General features: G+C 35.7%; 1 non-coding gene across 1 annotated transcript; it reads right to left on the reverse strand.

Moving 5' to 3' along the window:
* Nucleotides 1–1,251: 1,251 nt before the first annotated feature.
* LOC116107089 lies at nucleotides 1,252–1,358 on the reverse strand. Its single transcript, XR_004124402.1, has one exon. It is a non-coding gene; the product is annotated as a small nucleolar RNA R71 (small nucleolar RNA).
* Between the last annotated feature and the right edge of the window lie 11,580 nt (nucleotides 1,359–12,938).

Genomic DNA, 12,938 nt, shown 5'->3' on the forward strand with positions numbered 1-12,938 from the left:
AGCGGAAGAGAAGAAGGGGAGATGAAGAAGAAGAAGAAGAAAATAAGAGGACAACTTGAAAATAACACCTTTGCATTTATGTCAAAATCCAACAGTCACTAACAATGCTACTTTAAGTGTGGAATATAGAGTTTATGAAACCAGGGGGAACTTGCCATTTCGCTAAACCTGGAGTATATATATGCGGTAGAGAGAAGAAAGGGGAGATGAAAGAAGAAGATAAGAGGACAGTTTGATAATAGCACCCTTTGCTCTGTATCAGAATCCAACTGTGACTAACAGTGTTACTTTAAGTGTGAGAATATAGAATTTATGAAACCAAGGGAAGCTTGACATTTCGCTAAACCATTGGTATATATACAAATACGCGTGAGGGATCCATGTGAAATCTGTGTTGGCTAAGTGGTTACCTTTGCCAAAAATATGGAGGAAAACTTGCGTAATACTTGAAGGCATCAAAATTAATTAAAAATAACAAAAAATATTTTAATCAAGACAGTTTGAGATTAGGCAGCTTTATCATATAGCTGACTTGATATTAGATTCAGAATAGCAAAAATGTAAAAAACAAACTTACATTAATTAGAATTTTTTATTATTTAATTAATCTTTGTTTAAGTTATTTGCTGCTGTTATCTTGTTTTGAATTTTTTTTTTTTCAGTATTTTTGTTCTAAATCAATTCTTTTTGTTAAGTTTTAATTACTTGAGTTTTCCATTTTTTCAGAAGTCTTGTTGTCTATGAGACGTTGAAAAAGCGTTTAGAATATTATCATTTGACCCAGAGATTGAATAGACTTGTCGGCTGTCGAGGAAAAGCAAAAAGAAGGCTCTACAAGCACACAAACAAACCCTTGACAATCAAGTTAAGAAGGCAAATGATCAAAGAGCTTTGAGAGACTGTGCTTTGCCTTTGGTGACCAGTACAACTCCAAGCGTAAGGCGACCAATTTTCAGGCAAACAACTTTGAAATAAAAACCAGTCATCATACAAATGATTTAGACATCGGTGATGTTGTTGGAATGCTCAACGATTATCAAACAGTCAAATAGCAAATTTTCTTGAGATTGTGATACTTTCAAAGCACAATAGAGTGTGTTGATGCCATAAGACTACAATTGTTCCATTCTCATTAAGGGACAAGGCAAAAGGGTGGTTGAATTGCTTGCAGTAGGGTCAATCAAAACATGGGAGAATCTAGCCCAAAATTTCTTTGGCAAGTACTTTCCTTTAGCAAAAACAACGAAACGAAGATGCAAAATGACATCGCAACTTTTATTCAAATGGAGCTAGAATCATTGTACGAAGCTTGGGAGAGGTACAAGGATTTATTACGGAAAGTGTCCTCATCATGGCCTACCCCTGGGCTTGTGGTGCAAACTTTTCAACGGTTTTGGTACCAACGATTTGATCAATGATAGACGTTGCAGAAGGAGAACTTTAATGGGAAAAAGTCTTTAAGATGCCTACAGATTACTTGAAGAGATGGCTACGAATAATTACCAATAGTCATTAGAAAGGATATGACATCAGTTGTTGTAACCAAATATAGTAAATATTCTTTTCTAATTAGTTAACATATAGTACGTGCCAAATAGTAATGTTCTTTGTTTAATTAGTTACATATGTACTTGAGATAGTATTTAGAATCATATAAATGTTCTCATTTAAGTGAAAATTGCATATAGGTAAAGTTATTTGTACAAACTCTTACATAAAGAGAGTTATACAAATTGACGTAACATATTATGTAGTGCCACGTGACATGATGAGTCAAATGATATTGATGTGACATTAAATTATGCAGTTTTTAATGTCACGTGACATACTATAACTAACATAGTTTGTACAAACTCTCTTTGTATGGGAGTCTCTACAAATAGCTTTATTCATTGCATATATATATTGCAAAGAAAAGCCAAATAGTACATAAAGTCCTTTATAGTACATAAATGTTCTTTGCTTAATTAGTTAGCATATAGTATGTTGAGAGTATTTAGAATAACATAAAAGTTCTCACTCATAAGTGAAAATTGCATATATATATTTCAAAGAAAAGCCAAATAGTAAATGTTGGTTACTTAATTAGTTAATATATAGTATGTTAAATAGTATATTTGGAATCACATAAAGGTTTTCCTAGTTAAGTGTAAATACATATCATGATAATTCACATGAATTTATTATTATTTATCATACAATTATACAATACAACTAATCAAGGATTGGAGATTTAAAATGTGGATTATTGGTTAATTTGATTATAAATTTCATGAGTGAGTAATATAAATAATTGTGGAACAAGCTGTCAGGATGTTGGTTTCGTAGAATCCTTGAAGCCTTCCCAGTCCTTCAGTGAGGCTCTTTGAGGCTGTTTCATTCTTGCAAGGATTCCCGAGCTGGAACTAGTTCATCGCCCTTGATCTCAAATCTTTTCCATATCTCTCTATGTCGCTTGTTTAAAATCCACGGATTAGGAGATAACAATTGTTGTGTTATCTGATATTTCATAAGCTTTTAGAAGGGGCTAGTTTATCCTTGTAAATGAAGAAGTATCGCTACTTACTGAATAAAGATAAAGCTCATTGCTACTGAGAATATAATAAAAGATAAAGCTCACTATGATAAAAAGTATAAAAAGATAAAGATCATTAGTAATTAATTACATTGACAAGAATATATTAAAGATGAGCTAAACTGTCACATTTTATGTGGAAATTAAAGGCATTATAATTTGTTCTCCATCTCTGTGGGACAGTGAACAAAACCCATGGAGTAAAGCAAAGGTGTTGATCAAGCTTCTCTTTGGACTCTTAAGATCTATTTAGAAGAACTAGAATTGTGTATATCTTGCTAATTAATTCTTTGCAGGCCTTCCAAGCTGTTTTCTAGGGTGAATAAAAGAGGCAGCTTTATTTTTTTATTTACTATGTCAAGCCAATTCGCTCTTGAATCATCTTAAAAAACATAGGAAAAAAATGAATAAAGAAAAACCAACAAACAAAAATGAATTGGTCATAGCCAATGTTTTAAATCGACCCTGGCCTTGACCTAGTCAAGGGGCCAATTCTCGGGGTGGGTGGTCCAAAAAGCCAAAGAGTAGATGTTCTTTGCTTAATTAATATACAGTACGTTGAAATAGTATTTGGAATTACGTAAAGATTAAGTTATATAAGTATATATATAAGGCCAAATAATAAATGTTCTTCACTTAATAGTTAACATATAGCACGTTGATATAGTATAGAATCACATAAAAATTTTCCTAGTTAAGTTAAAATTGCATAACCATTTCAATTCACATGAATTATTATTTAATTATCATACAATCTATACAATATAACTATTCAAGGATTGGAGATTAGATTGAGTGGATTATTGGTTACCTTGATTATAAATTTATACATGGGTAATATAAAATTTTTGCCTAGTTACGCAGGTGCTCTAAAATTTATTAGAAATAAAAAAAGCTAAACTAAAGTGGTTTATGCTTTGTGCTGATTCATGATATAAAGAATAGTAGAGTGAATGACAATTCCCAACTAAGTTTGATTATAAATATTTCAAAAGCCAAAGATATCTCCAAAATCAATCCATAAGATAATTTCCTTGTGTAGTTGAGGTTTTCTCCTCAAACAACTATCTTTCAATAGGCTATAGCCATTTGCTTAACTAGTTGACATATAGTACGTTGAGATAGTATTAGAATCACAAAAGGTTCTCCTAGTTAAGTGAAAATGCATATCATTTCAATTCACATGAATTAATTTATTATTATCATACAATTTATACAATATAAACTATTCAAGGATTGAAGATTTAAATTGAGTGGATTATGGTTAATTTGATTATAGTTTCATGCATGGGTAATATAAGTTATTTTGCCTGGTTATGTAGAGTGCTCTAAAATTTATTAGAAAAAAGAAGTTAAACATAAAGTTAAAGTGGTTTATGTTCCTTGCTTGATTCATTGATAAGAAAATAGTAGAGTGAATGACAATTTCCACCCAAGGTTTGATATAAATAGTTTCAAACTGCCAAAAATATCTCCAAAATCAATGCATAAGATAATTCCCTTGTGTGGTTGAAGTTTTTCTCCTCAAACATCTATCTCCAACAGGCTATAGCTATTTGTGGTATGTCTCTGATTACTCTCTCCTCACTCTCTAAGGTGTGAAGAACTTCAGCCAAGCTGGAGTCAAGTGAGATCGGAAAACTCTCACACTTCCAGGTATATGTATTTAAAATATTGTTAAAAGATTACTAATTCTTGATGATATATGTAATATTTTTGTGTTTATATAAACTTTGGAATTAAGAAGAGTTTCCCATTGCGTTACTTTTCAAGATTTTGTTACAATGGTTGGATATTGACATGCTTGGTTTTTTTGAAACTAGAGATTTCAAGTCAAAATCGAATTAAAATGTTTAAAATGCTTTTTTGAAATTTTAATTTATAAAAGTTGTTGTAGTTTTTAGGGGGTTAAAGCTTAAAACTAGTAAATTTCAAAACTTTATATAATAGATCGAGCCTAGGCCAGGCTTATCAAAGCTAGGCCCGGTTCTGGCCCTTCGGGTATAACATATGCCTGAGCCAGCGTAGGTCGGGCTTATTTACATCTCTAATGTTAATTTTTTATTTATATATATTAATCAAATATTTTTTGTTATATTGATCTTTCAGTAGGTGGACCCAATAAATAATAGCACCCTATATATGTGTAGCCCGCTGGATCACTCCCCACCTGAAACATTACGAGATACAATACAATCGATACAATGATTATGTAAATTACTAAGAGAAAAATTTTGCAAATTTTTGTTGGATGATTTCCATTAATTCTTTTTTGCCTCCATAGGGAAATTATGAATTGGAGAAATGGCGACGGCTTATCAGTTAGCCTTGGACAAGAAGTGGGATGAACTGGAGAATATCTGCAAGCGACAATCGGGTTTTGATTTGATATTTCCTCAAACACCCGACGGGGACACTTTATTTCGCTTGGCAGCGTTCAGCAAAAGTAAAAAAAACGCTTGAAAGTCTCCTTAAAATTGCGAAGTGGATCTATCACAAAGTCTGCATATTCGGCAACGAATATCCACGGAAACACAGCTCTTCATGAGGCTGCCGCCGATGGTAACATGAGGCGATAAATCTCTTGGTGGCACACGATAAGAAGTCTTCAGGTTACAAATAGCGAAGGCGAAACCCCGCCGTCCTTAGGTTACAAATGTCGAAGGCGAACCCCACTGTTCAAAGCTGCTGCATATGGGAAAGAAGAGGTGGTCAGACATTTAGCTCCAAAAAGTTGTACAAATGGAGAGCTGAAAAAGGTTCACCGCAATAAAAAAAAGGCCTGAGACCTCCATTCTGCATGCTGCCATCCAAGGAGAGAACTTGGTCTCTCGCTGATCTCTCCCATGCCTTCTAGCTAGTTTATTTTGCTTAAATTGAAGTATTCAACTGGTGTCTGATGTGCTATTTTCTATCCTAATTTCGCTGCAGAAACGGCTTTAATGTTACTGAAATGGATAAGTCGTTAGGAAACATTAGAGGACGGAGATGGCATAACCAGTCTTGAAGCTCGCTACTATGCCCTCTGCTTTCAGAAGTGGCTACGAAGAGCATGTGGAAAAGACCTCCTTACTTTGTACGTACTGTACGATTTCCACTTCACACTAAAATATATAATAACTGTTTGCATTTAATTATCCTCTTTATAGTTTTCATCTTAATTGTTAATAAAGAAATATGCGAATAAAATGATACCTTCATCCAGAGCTTTATAAGAGTGATTAATAGAGCAATAGTTCTAACTTTAGGGTATTTCGTTGACTAATGACTTTATACTTTATTTTCAAATTCACAGGTCCTCTGATTGATGCAAAACGAAGAATAGGGTTGCCAATACTGAGAAGAATCTTGAAAGATAAGAGAAAGCATAATTGCTTTTAAACTCACCCTGAAGCTGATAAAAAAAGATACACGGGGGTGCAGATTGCTCAAAAAATACTCTTGGTTTTGCCAACACCAGGAAATAGTGAAGTTTCAAAACTGGCTACTGAAAGAGGAATACTAGAGATTGTCAAGGAGATACTTAAACAAACGCCCAGTTGGCTGAGTATATCGATGATAGGAAGCGGAATATGTTAATATCGCTATCATGCACCTCAAAAGGAAATCTTCGATCTTGTGAAAGAGAAGAAATATACCAATGAAAAGTTAGTCCGAGGGATCGACATAGTGGCTGTACCATTTTACACTATGCTGGAGACATGACCAATGATAATGCAGATATTGACCGTGGTCCTGCATACCATCTACAAGAAGAGTTAAAGTGGTACAAGTAAGCGTTCTACAAATCTTTACTATACTACTTATTTTTATTTTTTATTGGTAATGTGATTGTTATAGGCTTATAACAAAAATCCCCCTAGGTATGATCAAATAACTAAAATTCTTCTGTGGTTATATAATACCAAAAATCATTCTGCCGTTAAGTTATTGGTATAAAAATAAACAAAGAAAAGTAATTTGTAAATATTTATTAAATCATGTTAAAAATTCTAACAATACTCTTACAGTTTACTAACGGTATGAGAACTCTGGTTTTTCTGAAATCTCAGGGGAATATTATTTGATTAAACCCAAAGATTGAGAAAAACCCGTTGTTCATATTCAAAATTCTATTCTAATAAATCTTTAAATGATCTTTATAGTTTTATCATAGGAAATGTTCATGTGTTGTAAGAGCGTATGGATAAACTAGACGAAGGTAAAAATTTGATTATTAACGCATGAAAAGACTTATTTATTATTTCATTTTAATACTAAACTGCATTGATATAAAAAAGTATTTGCCCCTTCAAGTATCCCTTTGTTTAGCAATTTTTTGGGTTTATATCTAGAAAAATATAGAGGATGATGCCTTCTTTTATTGAATCTTATTTTCCGGTCTCTTTTATAAGTATCTTAAGGACAAAAATAAACTATTTAAAATAAATTAAATAAAAGTAAAACTTAGAGATAAAGTGCATGTGTTGCAAAAATCAGAGACAATGAAGATTGAAAAATCTATTGGATGTTTAGGGAGACAACACAAGGATTGATAGTCTTCTATACATAAAAATTAATGATGAGTTAATTAATTAAGTCTTCCTGGAATTGTAAAACCCCTCCTGATTTAGTTAGATCAGAATTGTATTTAGTTAATTAATTTTTTTTTTAATTTGATTTTTGGTATTGTGGTAAGATAGGGGTATTTCTGTCAGTTTTAAAGTTGCGTTAAGGGGTGAAATCGAAGAAAATAAATCTGATGGGTTTGCATGTACCAAGAGGGAAAAATTGGACATTTTTGCTAGGGAAAGCTTATGTGGCGGGGTTAAACTGAAATTAGAGAAATTGAGGGGGGCAGAAAAATTTCAGAAAAGGTTTGTTTAAAAGGAGAAGGGAACTGGGCAGTTCGCCCAAAGGAGAAGAAGAACAAGAAAACGAGAGGAGAAGAAAGAAAGAAGAGAGGAGAGAAAAGGAGAAAGAAAAAGAAAAAAAAAAAAAAAAAAAAAGGGAGAGAAGAGAAGAAAGAGTGGGGTTTGGCCGAGAGATAGAGTGAGAGAGGAAGAGAAGACAAGAGAAGAGAAAGGGAAAGTATATATATTAGTTTTTAAGTTGTGAACAGTGCATCATCAAATCGTGATCTGGAGTCATTTGCCGTCCGATCGTTCTGATTTTTGGATATGTGTTCATGAAACACAGCTTACATTCTGAACGGTGGAGATCGAAATCCAAGAACTGTAATAGGCAGCCAATTATAGGATAGAAGAGTGAGTGGCAAAAAATCAAACCCTTTTCTCCAATTTCAAGCGTGCATGTGTGATTTGTTGAGTTTGTTTCTAAGATATGAAGATTTTACATGCATGAGGATACATTGCATCCAAATGCTTGAATCATGTCTGCATGTGTAAGTTTGTGTTTTCCATATTAATGTTTTGATGATGTTGAGCTAAAGTGAAGACTGCTTAAATTGTTTTCTTTACATGTTTTTGGACGAATTTTTGAAGTGCCTGATTGAGTTTTTAAGTGGGATGCATTTGCTTGTTATGTAACCAGTGCACTCGGCTGGATACATATTAGGATGATGGTTGACTGTGTTTTTGATGAAATTATGCTGGGTATTAAACTGCATACTTGACTGGACAGCATGTTAAAGAAAAGACTGAGATTTGTGATGTTGGTAAAAATTTTCTCGGTAAAAAGGGCAAATGGGGTGCTTTTCGTCAGTTTTGAAAGTATGCTTTAAAAACCTGCATTTACCCCCGTTTTCCATGAAATCTCATATGTTGGCATGATTTATCCTTATATGAAATATTATATATTTTTATTATGGTTGTTGTTGATGTTGTTATTATTATTTTGCTCTTGGGTTATTAAATTATAATGTGTTATATGAGTTTTGACTTTTAAAAGTGATAATTGTTTATGTTTTATAGCACATACTAATATACTCTTGACTTCCATGTTACTTGAGATTATGTATGAGTATGTTGTGGTGCTAAAACCACCTACGAAGTACCCATCCCCAGAGATACAGATTTTTGGCTCTGCCCGAGCGATGCAGGATTCCGCTGGGTATGACAGTTTCAGATTTGGCTCTGCGCATGCGTATGACAGATTTATGGCTCTGCCTGGGCGTTGAGTGGTCCGCCAGGTATGACAGTTTTTGAGGGCTCTGCCCGCCCGATGATAGACCTTGACGGGTTATGACAGGTACGTCCTCGCTCTGCCTGCGTGTGGGACGCCCACCAGGTATGACAGATTTCCCCCAGGGTACTAGTGTGGGTGAGATTTAATAATAAATGTTGAGGTTTTATACAGAATCGCAGATTAAGGAAGTAAGTCAGAGTACAGTTATTGAGTGCAGGATGATTAGAAATAAATTATATATTGTATGTGAGAACGGGGTGGTTGTTCTATTGCAATTCATAAAGTTACATTGTTGCCATGATTTGCTTGAAATTGTTGTATGTTAGCATTATTCTTTTTTAAGAACTTTTATAAACCTCCCCCTTTTCCCCCACTCACTGAGTATTTCAGCTCACCCCTTTTTAAATGTTTTTCCCCACCAGGACCTTCCGGAGATCGTGCCGGACAGTGAGCCTTCGCTCAGGGTTGTGCCACGCGTTGACATTTTATGTGGGTTTTATTTATGTCGCATTGTAAATTTGGACTTTCGTTTCAAGAACTCATGTTTTCCATCATGTATTTCCTTTTGTTTCATATTTTGGAATGTGTAGTATAAGTGGAAAACCTGATACCAAAAGTTTCCCTAACTCTTCTCTTTTGTAAAACGAAGATGATGCTGTCTTTTTTTGAGATGTTGGAGATGGAAATACATGATGTTATCAGGAAAAGGATGTCTTTAAAAGGTTCGCAGTTTTTTACATGGCACGTCTGGGTATCCGAGTCTTGTGGGAGCGCCCGGATCCTACGGGATGGGAAATTCGGGACGGGTTGTGTCAGGAATAGACTCTATCTTATCTTTATTTGTGCATTATGAGCGTGGGAGAAGTTAGCGCCCGCCATTTTGCATGTTTCGTGTAATTGCAAAAGATGGCACTGAAGAAAAAGGAGTACAATTGCAAAGAGCGTTCAAGGGAAGCACGATAAACTACTCAAAGAAGCACATAAAGGGTTAAAGAGACTTCTAGTCTTGCTCTGCGGTGGTGTTCTCGTCGCCACTGTGGTGTTCGCAGCTGCCTACACTGTACCTGGAGGTTCCAATGAGAAGGGTTATCCAGTTTTCCTTAACAACAATTTCTTTCTTGGTTTTCACAGTCATGGACGTTGTTGCTTTAGCCTGCTCCTTGACCTCGGTGGTATGTTTTATCCATCCTCACTTCACCTTTAGTTATGAAGAATTCCATCACAGGCCCTCGAAAACTGACAGCAGGGTTCTCCTACTCTTCGTTGCGTTGACTACAACAATGCTTGCATTCACGGCAACATATGCTCATCATTCGTTATCAAAAACGAATTGGATCCACTCTCATTTACACTGCTGCATTTTTCCGGTCACATATTTGCACTCACGCAGTCCCTATGTTGTTGATTTATGGCAGCTTTCTCGAGCTTTTCAAGTGGATTAAGAAGGTCAGAATAAGAAGGTTCAGAGTGGATTAGAAGGTTCAAAAGTGGATTTCTATGGCTGATTTTCGTAAACGGTTTAAGAAGCTTCCGAAGAATGATGAGTTGTCCAAGAAGATTGATGATCATGAGGCTTTACCCCAGTATGAGGGATTATATAAGTTGCTCAAAATGGGAAGAAGGCTGATATGTCACCAGTGCAAGAGAGTTGTATAGAATATAATTAAAAGGTTGTATATTTATTAATTTCCGACTAAATATTTATAATGGTGTGTGTCTTGTTGATTCTAAAGCGTGGTAGCATGCTTGACGTTGCTAAGTAACTTGAGAGAATAAGTTGTGTTTCCCTTTTTAAGGAGTTTGCCAATTCAACTTACTTTTTAGACTACTCTTAATTAAGTTAGCATTTGACAGGTCAGCGAGCTGCTAAGTGATTGTTGAATCTTCAGATTCAACTGAAGCTTCTAAGCCGCCACAGGCTAGTCTTTGGATATAAAACATGTCAAAAGACTAAAGTAATTACTAAAAGGGGTTTGTAAATTTATTTTTGTTGATCAAATTCAAAGCGGTGATTGACAACATCCTAACATTTTAATATTTTTAAATTTATAAATAATATTAATTACTTATTTGACGAATCAAGTTTCTTTAAAATTTATATTGTATATGTGAAGGGCACTTTTTGTAATTGACTTTCCAAGACAGTTTTTAATCCTAAAAGTCATTAAAGCATATTTTAGAATCTTTTATAAAATAGATTAGGCGAACAAATACACCTATCCAACATTATCGTACAAACAGATATTTTTCATCTATTCTATTAGGATTTCTGTTTGTTAAAAAATCTTGACAGGTTCCTAACAATTGACTTGTCAGTAAAAAAAGGAGGAAAACGATGACTTTTGGCTTTTCGTGTGTGCCTCTTCCAATCTTCAGTCTTTGTCTTTGAAGGAGTTCGACCAAATCAACGGGAAGCCAATCGATGACTACCAGTGAAACGGAAACCGACGACAGTGGAGGATGTCATGTGCACGTGGGTTCAGTGTTGGTGCTTGTATTTAATTCATATGGGCCCAGGTGTTATTGATTGTATTTAATTTAGTAGAGTTCAGGGCAGTTGAGGTTAGTCTGATTATGTGGGTCAATAACTGTACATAGGCATCAGGTTAAGACTTGTTCTTAATCCGTTGGCTCATGGCAAGTATTTTGCTTAAGAATAGATCTTCAGGTTATGTTGTAGCTGATATCAGCGTCGTATTATGCTATTTTATGGGTTGAGTCCTTGTTAATCCGGTCAGTGGTATTTCCAGTTGTATTTAAGTCTTTCATGTTAATGAGAAAGGTATCGAAACAGTTGCAATCAATGAGTAGTGGAGGCTGTGGATTTCCTGGAATTAATCCAGCTCTTTCTTCTAGCGTGAATTGACAGAGGACGAGTTAAAACCAGCGATAGTGGCGGAGTGGAGTTTCACTGAATGACAAGTGACAACGAAACCTAAACGGAGACGATAGACGACGTTTGAGGGAGAGAATCGTTGGGTAGCGGCAATGGTGGAGGACGGCTGAACGAACGTCGGCGTTATTAACAGTACTTTGACTCTAGGAAAACCGTCTACGACGAGTGAAGGAAAAAATAGAGAAGCGGCATTGTTGGTGTACATCAGGAGATATTCGGAGAGAGGATGAGGGAAGGTTGGTGACGGCAAATAACGGTGGACAAACGATCGGACGTGAGTGAGGAAAATAATGTAGGATATGGCGACAATGGACTAGGGTGAAGGAACAACAACTGCAATTGATGACGTAGGATTGTTACGGGGTGACGGTAGATAAAATATTGACTACAACAATGAACAACGAAACGAAGGTTAACGGAGTAGGTAATTCATCTCATTTGATCTGTTTCAATTAATCCTCTGTTGCCTCTGATTCAACTGGAACGACTGGTCTGTTGTTCTCTCCTCCGTGGGCCTAGGAGGTTGGAGGTGGTTTCAATTTTTTCTGTTTCTGGAACCACTAGTCTGTTCGCTCTCTCTCTATGTGGTGGAGGTGGAGATGGTTCCTTTTTGGCTGTGGGAAGAGTGTGAGGTATGGGTTTGGGGAGTAATTCGGGTGCTGGATTCGTTGGAGTGGGGATGTGGGGTGCTTTTGTAGGTGGACTATGTTTGCGTAGTGTTTGGGGGTGTTGTCCACGTTTTTTTATGTTTTTCCTTTGTTTTTATGGATGAACTGATCTATGTTTTTGCTTTCTAGTTGTGAGATTGTGGGCTGCTAGGGCAGTTTTTTTTGTTCTCTGGACTGCCAGTTTTGTTTTGCTATGTTTCTGTGTGGGGAGTGATGGTTGTGGTTGTGGGCATATAGAGAATTTTGGTTTTTGGTTTTTTTTTTCCAAGCCTTGGAGGAGAGTAGTCATTTGATTATTCTCTTGGTTGGGCTGGTTTCAGACGAGGATGTGTTGTGTGTTTTAGTTGTTGTCGAAGTGCTTAATCTTGTTTTTTGGCTGGTTGGTGTGGTGGTGTAAGTCTGCATGTTTGGTGAAGTTGCTGCTCCAGTGGGGTTGTTCTCTTCTTGCTGGCTTTTTGTGGTGTGTTGTCCTTTTGAGGGGGTTGTTATGGTGGTGTGTTGATCCTGCTGGTGTGGTTTTGCTGCTGCTGTGAATTCTCCAGGTGCAGAGTTTTTGATGGAGCGTGATTGCTCTTTTTTTTGTTGGCGTTTTGTGCTTGAGTTTGTGGTCCGCGCCAAGACTTTGTATTTTTTGTCAGTTGTTTTTTTTCTCTTCTTTGGTTTTGCTGCGTTG

This window comes from Pistacia vera, unplaced genomic scaffold, assembly GCF_008641045.1.
Source record: "Pistacia vera cultivar Batoury unplaced genomic scaffold, PisVer_v2 Contig526, whole genome shotgun sequence".
Taxonomy (NCBI): Eukaryota; Viridiplantae; Streptophyta; class Magnoliopsida; order Sapindales; family Anacardiaceae; genus Pistacia; species Pistacia vera.